This window comes from Phodopus roborovskii, unplaced genomic scaffold (genome assembly GCF_943737965.1).
Source record: "Phodopus roborovskii unplaced genomic scaffold, PHOROB, whole genome shotgun sequence".
Taxonomy (NCBI): Eukaryota; Metazoa; Chordata; class Mammalia; order Rodentia; family Cricetidae; genus Phodopus; species Phodopus roborovskii.
Genome location: NW_026126713.1, coordinates 126,296 through 136,266, shown reverse-complemented (window position 1 = coordinate 136,266; position 9,971 = coordinate 126,296). Strand labels below are relative to the sequence as shown.

Genomic DNA, 9,971 nt, shown 5'->3' with positions numbered 1-9,971 from the left:
TTTTCCCCAGTCTGTGGGCTGCCATTTGGTCTTGTCCACTGTGTCCTTTGCCTTACATAAGCTTTTAAGTTTGAAGAGGTCCCTTATTAATTGTTTTTCTCAGGGTCTGTGCCAATGGAGTTATTTTCAAGGGTACCTCCTACTTTCTCTTCTAAGAGGTTCAGTGTGGCTGGATTGAGGTGTTTGATCGATTTGGGCTTGAGTTTTGTGACAGACATGGGTCTATCTGCAGTCTTCTACACACCCTCATCCAATTGTGCCAGCACCATTTGTTGAAAATGCTGTCTGCACCCCATTGTATAATTTTAGCTGTTTTGTTGAAAATCAGGTGTTCATTAGGTGTGTGGGTTAATATCAGGATTTTCAATTCCATTCCATTGATCTGCCTGTCTATTTTTATGCCAATACCAGGCTGTTGTCAGAACTATAGCTCTGTAGTAGATTTAAAAATCAGGAATGGTGATGCCTCCTGAAGTTCTTATATTGTATATGGTTGTTTAGGCTATCCTGGGTCTTTTGTTTTTCTATATAAAGTTGATTATTATCATTTCAAGGTCAGTGAAGAATTGTGGGGGGATATTAATGGGGATTGCATTGAATCTGTAGATTGCTTTTGGTAAGATTGCCATTTTTACTATGTTTATCCTACCTGTTCAAGAGCATGGGAGATCTTTCAATTTTCTGGTGTCTTTCTTAATTTCTTTCTTTAGAGCCACAATGTTCTTGTTATATAGGTCTTTTATTTGTTTGGTAAGCATTACACCAAGATTCTTTATGTTGCTTGAGGCTATTGTAAAGGGTGATGCTTCTCAATTTCTTTCTCTGTCTCTTTGTCGTCTGAAAAAAGTAGGGCTATTGTTATTTTTTTGAGTTTATCTTGTATACTGCTAATTTTCTGAAGGTGTTTATCAGCTGTAGGAGTTCCCTGGTAGAGTGTATTGGGTTGCTTATATAAACTATCATATCATCTGCAAATCGAGACAGTTTGAGTTCTTCCTTTTCAAATTGGATCACGTTGATCTGCTTTTGTTGTCTTATAGCATTAGCTAGATCATCTAGTACGATATTGAAGAGATATGGAGAGAGAGGGCAGCTTTGTCTTGTTCTTGATTTTATAGGAATTGGCTTAAGTTTCTCTCCATTCAGTTTGATGTTGGCAGTTGGTTTGCTGTATATGGTTCTTATTATGTTTAGGTATGTTCCTATTATCCCTGACCTCTCCAAGACCTTTATCATGAAAGGGTGTTGAATTTTGTAGAAAGAGTTTTCAGCATCTAGGGAGATAATCATATGGTTTTTCTTTTTCTGTTTGTTTATATGGTGGATCACCTTGATAGATTTTTGTGTGATAAACCATCCTGCATTCCAGGGGTGAAGCCTACTTGGTCATGGAGTATGATTTCTCTGATGTATTCTTGAATTCAGTTTGCCAGTATTTTATTGAGTATTTTTGCATCGATATTCATCAGGGATATTGGTCTATAGTTTTCTTTCTTAGTTGTGTCTTTGTGAGGCTTGGGTACCAAGGTTATTGTGGCCTCATAAACAGAGTTTGGCAATGAACCTTCTGTTTCTATTTTGTGGAATAGTTTGAGGAGTAGTGGTATTAGTTCTTCCTTTAGTGTTTGGTAGAATTCTGCACTGAATCCATCTGGCTCTGGACTTTTTTGGTTGGAAGGCTTTCGATGACTGCTTCTATTTCTTTGCAGGTTTTAGGTCTATTTAAGTTGTTTTTCTGTTCTTAATTTAATTTGGTAAGTTATAATTATCCAGAAATTTGTCCATTTCCTTTGAATTTCAATTTTTGTGGAATGCAGATTTTCAAAGTATGACCTGAAAATTGTCTGCATTTCCTCTGTTGTTATATTCCCCTTTTCGTTTCTGATTTTGTTAATTTGCATATTCTCTCTCTGCTTTTTCGTTAATTTGGATAAAGGTTTGTCTATCTTGTTGATTTTCTCAGAAAACCAATTCTTCGTTGCATTGATTTTTTTTGTATTGTTTTCCTGGTTTCTATTTTGTTGATTTCAGCCATCAAGTTGATTATTTCCTGGCATCTACTTCTACGGGTGAGTTCACTTCTCTCTGTTCTAAGGCTTACAGTTGCGCTGTTAATTCTCTTATGTGACTATCCTCTGTTTTCTTCATATGGGCACTTAGTGCAATGAACATCCCTCGTAGCAATGCTTTCAAGGTGTCCCATAAGTTCGGGCATATTGTGTCCTCATTCTCGTTGAATATCAGAAAGTCCTTAATTTTTTTGTTTATTTCCTCTTTGACCTAGGAGTGGTACAATTGCACATTGTTCAGTTTCCTTGAGTTTGCAGGTTTTCTGCTATTTGTGTTGTTGTTGAATTCCAATTTTAAAGCATGGTGGTCTGATAAGATACAGGGGACTATTCCTATTCTCTTGTATCTGTTGAGGTTTGTTATGTCACCTAGTATGTGGTTGATTTTAGAGAAGGTTCTATGTGGAGCAGAGAAGAAAGTATATTCTTTTTTCTTTGGATGGAATGTTCTATAGATGTCTGTTAATCCCAGTTGAGACATAACTTCTGTTAGTTCTTTTGTTTCTGTGTTGAGTTTCTGATTGGTGGTCCTGTCTAGTGTTGAGAGTGGTATATTGAAGTCTCCCACTAAAAGTGTGTGAGGTGTTATATGAACTTGGAGTTTTAGTAGCGTTTCTTTTTCAAATGTTGGTGCCTTTGTATTATGGGCATAGATGTTCAGAACTGAGACTTTGTGTTGATGGATTTCCCCTACGATGAAAACGAAATGACCATCTTCATCTTGTTTGATTAATTTTGGTTTGAAGTCTAACTTGTTAGATATTAGGATAGCTATGCTTGCTTGCTTCTTGGTTCCATTTGATTGGAATATCTTTTCCCAACCCTTTACCCTGAGGTAATGTCTATCTTTGGAGCTAAGATGTGTTTCTTGTATGCAGCAGAAGGATGGATTCTGTCTTCGTATCAATTCTGTTAGCCTGTGTCTTTTTATTGGTGCGTTAAGGACATTAATATTGAGCGTGAGTAAGGACCATTGATTGTTGATGCTTGCTCGATTTAGGTTTGTTGTTGGCAGTGGTATTTTGAATATATTAGTTCTTCTTTACCCTTGGTTTCTGGTGTAGTTGGATTATCTGTTGTCTACATTTTTGTGGGCGTAGTTACCTTCTTTGGGTTGGAGTTTACCTTCCAATAATTTCTGTACGGCTGGATTTGTAGATAAGTTTTGGGAAAATCTGGTTTTGTCATTAAATATCTTGTTTTCTCCATCTATAGTGATTGAGAGTTTTGCTGGATATAGTAGCCAAGACTGGCATTCATGTTCTCTTTATATTTAAGAACATCTTTCTAGGATCTTCTGGCCTTGAGGGTTTCCATGGAGAAGTCAGGTGTAATTTTGATAGGTCTGCCTTTATATGTTACCTGTCCTTTTTCCTTCACTGCGCTTAATTTTCTTTATTCTTTATGCTAGGTGTTTTGATTATTATATGTGGAGGGGTCTTTTTTTTTTTTTGGTCCAGCCTATTTGGGGTTCGGTATGCTTCTTGTACTTTCATGGGCATGTCCTTCTTCAGATTTGCAAAGTTTTCCTCGATGATTTTGTTGAATATGCTTTCACCAACTTGAGCTGGGCTTCCTCACCTTACTCTATGCCTATTATTCTTAGGTTTGGCCTTTTCACGGTGTCCAACATTTCCTGTATGTTTTTTGTTAAGGATTTGTTGGATTTATGATTTTCTTTGGTCGATGAATCTATTTCTTCTAGTTTATCTTCTGTACCTGAGATTCTCTCTTCGATCTCTTGAATTCTATTGGTTATGCTTGTGCCTGTAGTTCCCGATTTTTTGCCCAGTTTTTCTATTTCCAGCATTCCTTCAGTTTGTGTTGCCTTTATTTTCTCTATTTTAGTTTTTGGTCTTGAACCATTTCATTTACCTGCTTAATTTTTTATTTATTTATTTATTTATTTTTTTTTTGGTGGCTTTCAGTACTTTCTTTGCTTTCCTTAAGGAATTTGTTCATTTCTTCCACTTTTTGTTTGTTTTTTTCCTCCATTTCCTTAAGGGATTTTTCTCACATCTTCTTTGAGGGCCTCTATCATTTTTATGACAGAAATTTTTAAGTCGTTCCCTTCTGCTTCCTCTGCTTTGTTGTTGTGTTCCATTCTAGTTGGTGTAGATTCCTTAGATTCTGGTGGTTTCATGCTTGTCTTTCTGTTGTTAGGTGTTTTCTTGTATTGCCGTCTTCTCATAGCTTCTTCCAGTAGGTGTTGATGGGGTCTCCCCCTCTCTCTATGATACTTCCCCAGTGGGATTTTGTGGTCAGTGAGTCAATATCTATATCTCTGGGTAGTCCAAGCTCTATAGGAGGTCTCTCCACAGACAGGGACCCAGGGATGGGGTCAGGGCTGAGGATAATGTAGAAGATGCCACTAGCCAATGGCTCTAGTCAATGGCTGGGGGAGGAGGACAGAGGCTGAGCTGAAACTTGGCAAGTTTCTGCATGATAGTCTGATCTCACTGGAAACTGGGACTCTCCAGCTGAGGCCTCTTTCTTTAGTAGAGGCCCTGCTTTAGGGGTCAAGGATCTTGCTGGCGGCAGGAACTCAAAGTGGACTCTCAGATATAGGCGGATTTCACAAAAAAAAAAAAAAAGAAATATCAACAGCAGCAGAAAAATCAGTTGATGGTCTTCCAGTACTCCTTCAAAATATTTTACAACGTGTCTTTGTTTGTCTCAGTTGGACTCTCCAGCTAGTTACTTCCTTGTATAAATCAAGAATCTGTATTTTAGTTTTTTGTGGGTATAATCATGTGAGTTTTTTGGCCCTCAGAAACCAGAAAGGTTGTAGTCCCTGCAGCTGAGGTTACAGGGAGTTGAGAAATGCTAGATATGGGTAGTGAGATTGAATTTGGGCCTTTGTCAAGATAATATCTGCTCTTAACAGCTGAGCCATCTCTCCAGCCAGAGATGTTAATTTTTTAGTTGGTGTGTATTTGTATGTGCCCATGTATAGGAATGTGCATCTGAGTGCAGTGCCCAAGATGTCTATGATGTTTTCATAGATTTGTATGAATCTTTTTTATAGCTTTTGTATGTCTCGGAGATAGATGAAACACCACACAACATATCCCACTCCATATGTTATTGGCCACTGCATGCTTCCCACAGAGGCCAGAAGAGACCACTGAATATCCTGGAGCTGGAGTTACAAGTTACCCATCTGATGTGGGTGCTGGGAAAAGAGCTTAGATGCTTTAGTAGAGTAACAAGTCCCAAACTGCTCAGCTATCTCTCAAGTCCAACTGTAAATTAGTAAAAAATATAAAGAATGTCAAAAGAAAGTATTTTAGGGAGTGGGGAGATGGTTTAGTGGGTTAGTGCACTTGGTCTGCAAACATAAGGTCTTGAGTTTGAATTCTAAGCACCCACATAAGAAGATCATGGCTGCACATGCCTGAGAGTCCCGCACAGGGGACAGAGACAGTGGAGATTAGACCCTGTTGAGCAGCCATGCTTTTGAGATAGTGGAGTTCTTATTCCATGAGAGGTCCTGTCTCCAGGCAGTAAGGTAGAGTATGATGGAAGAAGACACTTGCATCTTCTTGCCTCATGCTCTTGCAGCTGTATGTGCACCTGCATACTCATGTGTGTATGATACGCACAAAAGAAAATATTTTATTGCTTTGTAGTTAACAAGAATGAACCATTATAAAACACTGTATTTGATTTTGTTTTCTCTTCTTTCTTTTCCTTTTTCTCTTCATCCTTCATTCCTTCCTTCCCTCACTACCTCCCCTTCCTCCATCCCTCCTTTCCATAATATCCATAATATTTATTTTTGCATACAGTGTTTCAAGAGGTAGTGTTTTCTTACCAGAACTCACTTTATTATATCAGGCTGGCTCCCATCTCACATAGATCTGCCTGCCTATTCCTTCTGAGTGGTGGGGTAAAAGATGTACCATGTTCAGCAAGTTAGTTTTTCAGGATTAATAGTCCCTAAATGTGGAGTTAGAAGATAAAACCAACTGTTTACATATCTCAATTGCAGAGAGATACTTAGGGTACAAAAGGATTTATTTATGGGGATTGATTTAAAAAATTATAATATTTAAAAATTTACTTGTGTATGTATGTGTCAGGTATGTGCATTCCATGATGTGGGTATGGAGTTCAGAAGACAAATTTTGGGAGGCAATTTTCCTACCATGTGGGTTCTGGGGATTAAACTCAGATTATCAGTCTAAGTGGCAGATGCTTTTACCTGCCGAGCCATCTCATTGGCTCAGGATTGAATTTCAGATGAGTTAAGTTCTAAATTGTAAAGCTATTATCATGAGTCATTACCTTCTCTTTTTGTTTTCTCTTTTTACTCAATATCCAGTCTCTGATGGAGAGCCTGCTAAGGATGAAAGACTGGAATTCTGTGCTTGGGGAAGATGTAACTGATGATGGTAATCTGGATGTAGAAGTGAACAATGACTTAGAGAATAACGTGCACTGACTTGTGGCGACTGGCTCCTTGTTTCCTCTTCATTCCACATGTGTATCGAGCTCCTCATATACTTAGACTTGGCACATTTTGTCTATCTTCATGAAATACCACGCTCCCTTTCCACCTTATTTAGCTAGTCTTTTGTGTAAATATTTCTTTACCTCTTCAGAGTTGTAGACTTCTTCTCTTTTGTTCTTCTCTATAGCCTATATTTCTTCATTATAACAACACAGCTCTTAAGTTCCATAACAAAAGGGGAACTATAGTAAGGTATAGTAATATAAAATATTTGTATTTTTCATTTTTATTTTATAATAGAAGAAACATAAATTCTATTTATGTTTAATAGTACTTAACTGGAGCCATGGTTCATTAATAATTTTAGTGTTGAAGCCACGGTTGACTAATTAACCTGGATGCTGTAATGCCATAAGAATCTAAGCATAGTTAAGTCCATGGACACTGTTTAGGTAAATATTCAGTTCTTGTTGGGTCTCTGTAGTACACTGTCTATCTTCCTGAGTGTAGATCACTCTACCTTATATAAATTATTATTTTATTTTAATTACTCTTTTTACTGAGACAACATCTTGCTGTAGGTCAAGCTGGCCTGGAATTCACCTTGGAGTCCAGGCTGGCCTTATCCTCATGGGAATCCCCTTGTCTTAGCTGTGAAATGTTGGAATTAGAGTCAAGAGCAAGTAAGCTCAGCCTCAAATTATTTAATTTTGGCCAGAAGAGGGGTTGCAAGACTAGATAAAGAACTAATGTATTCATTTGGATGTGTTCACTAAGTATGGTTTTATTTTTCACTGTAGGTAATCAGCCTAAGGGAGCTTTGAGGAAGCTAATATATGCTACTGAGGTTTGTATTAGTATGTAAAAATCTAGATGAGAAGGAGCAGGACCTACAGCAGACATGAAATCTGTGTGTCCTTAGTAACTAATTTAAAGATTGCTTTAATTTTTTTTGTATAAGGTTATATGATAAATGATGAGAATTTTCTTTTTCTTTTGATGTATTAATTTTCTGTGCATTGGTGGTTTGCCAGCATGCTTGTTTTTATGAGGGTTTGAGATTCCCTGGAACTGGAGCTACAGACAGTCGTGAGCTGCCATGTGCGTGTAGAGACTTAAATTCAGGTCCACTGGAAGAGCAGCCACTGTACTATCTCTCCAGCCCCTAGGATTTCCTTATCAATTTCTTTTTTTATATCAACTTTAGAAATTTTTATAATTATAGTATTTAGAAATGTTCAAATTGTACACTCATTTCTTCCATTAAAGATATCTTCAGAATATTATTGTTTTATTTAATCATTCCCCATGTGCATTCTTTTCTTCTGGTTCCAATGGTTCTATATACTCTTTTGAGAAATAAATAATAGCTGTGTTTTCTTCTGGTTTATTCCCTCTGTCAGTTCTTAGTTAATCTGTGTAAAAAGTCCTGATTGTATAGGGTGAAGGCTGCTTTGGCAGCTGCACTGATGTCTTTATGTTGTCCATGATAACATCATCACGGGGAAAATAACTGCAGAACAGTAGTATGGGGTATATTGGGGATGTGTGTTTCTTTTGTGTAATTGATAATTGCTTTTCTTATTCTTTTCCTTCTTTGAAGTTAAGTGCTTCGTTAAAAACCCTAGAAGGAGACAGAAACCAAATTTATACTCAGTTATCTGAAATAGATGCAACAAATGATGATCTTACAGGTAAGGGTTCTTGACGAGCACGTCTCCTTAAAGAGAATGAATTACTTCTGAGTTTTACTGTCAGTGGTAAATGTATTCCATTATCTCTTATATTTATGTAAATTATTAAAAGTATGTAAGAATGTGGAGTATGGTGCATCTTTGTTAGGGTTTCTATTGCTATGTAGAGACACCTTGACCATGGCAACTCTTATAAGGAAGACATTCATTGGATCTGGCTTATAGTTCAGAGTTCTAGGGCCTGCAAATTATAAGTATACCATAAAGTAGTATTCCATAGTAATTGCACTGCAGAAGATCACACAGGCAGACATGGTGCTGGGGAAAGATCCAGGAGTTCTATATCTAGATCTGCAGGCAGCAGGAAGAGTGCCCCTGGGTCAGTCTTGAGCATCTGAAACCTCAAAGCTCACCCTCAGTGACAACTTCCTCCAACAAAGCAATACTTCCTAATAGTGTCACATCCTCTGAGCCTAGGGTGACATTTTCACTCAAGCCACCACAAGGAGTACAATGTTGGATATAGTTTTAGATGTTAAAAAGTTTTAAATTTAATTTTTTCCTTACATTTTTTAAAATTGAGAAAGTGATCTTCAGGACTTGAGCTTGTAATGTCTACTATTTTAATATATTCATATAATTTATTAGCATACACAAGAGTGGCTTTACACCTGTAAAAATATATTTTTTTATGGAAAGCATTAAAAAAGTTTGCTGATTTTGTTCACATTGAAAAATAGTTTTTGCCAGTTGTGTTTGTGCTGTAAAAGGTATATCACATCTCACTGTGTTAATGAAATAAATTCATATTTTTATATCTGAAAAGAATGGATGGACATATTCAAATGTCTGTGCTGGTTAACTCAGAATGGAACCACAGGCATCTTTTTTTTTTTTTTTTTTTCTCCTCATCTATATTTTCTTTTCAAAACAGGCTTTATTGATCCTGTTACACTTGCTTAAATGATGCAACATAAGACAAAAACTTCTGCTTGTAGAGCTTCATTTTTACCTGCCTGATGCTTTTCCTGCCTGTTTCTAACTCTACACCTATGATCACAGGCAAAGCCCCTTCACTGATTACACAGCTGAATATAAACCTACCAGAAATCAACATCAACAAAATAATCCTCTCAATGAATACAAGAAACGTCAATATGTAGTCAACCATTGCCACGGCTGCCCAGAACTTCACATTTCTTCCTTTTCATTCTTAACTTATTCTGTCTTCCAAACGATAGCCAGAACCATTTGAATCTGGACCTATGCTCTATACCAGACTTCATCGTTGTGAGGCCAGCTTCAGTGTACTTTATCTTCTTTATAACCTTCAAGACCAGGGTTGAGATCTGATGAGAAAAAGACCAAAAGGGTCTCAAAGGCCTTTAAGACTTTTAATGAGCAAAATGCTTAAAAAAGATTGAACCATTGGATTAAATTGCCCTACTCACTGATTATACTAATTGTATTGTTATTAGACCTGAAAAAACATTAGTCTAATTAAAAAAATGCTGCTATCTGAGAATAGTAGTAACAGTGTGGAAGATACAGAGAGGAATAGGCACTCTGTTTTCAAGGCAGCTTTATCGAGGCATACATTAACGTACATGTATCTTAGTAGGAAGTACCAGTGTAGCAAGCAATTAGTTCACCAGTTATTCCATTGTTTACTCCTTCTCTTGGCCAGTCTTAATCCCCCCCCCCCCACCAAATAATATGGGAAACTCTTGTGTGTGTAGAGCGTTCCTCCAA

The 9,971-nt window shown here is 37.1% G+C and overlaps 1 non-coding gene across 1 annotated transcript; it reads right to left on the bottom strand.

Moving 5' to 3' along the window:
- Positions 1-9,464: 9,464 nt before the first annotated feature.
- Positions 9,465-9,593, bottom strand: LOC127214446 (small nucleolar RNA SNORA61). Its single transcript, XR_007833845.1, has one exon. It is a non-coding gene; the product is annotated as a small nucleolar RNA SNORA61 (small nucleolar RNA).
- Between the last annotated feature and the right edge of the window lie 378 nt (positions 9,594-9,971).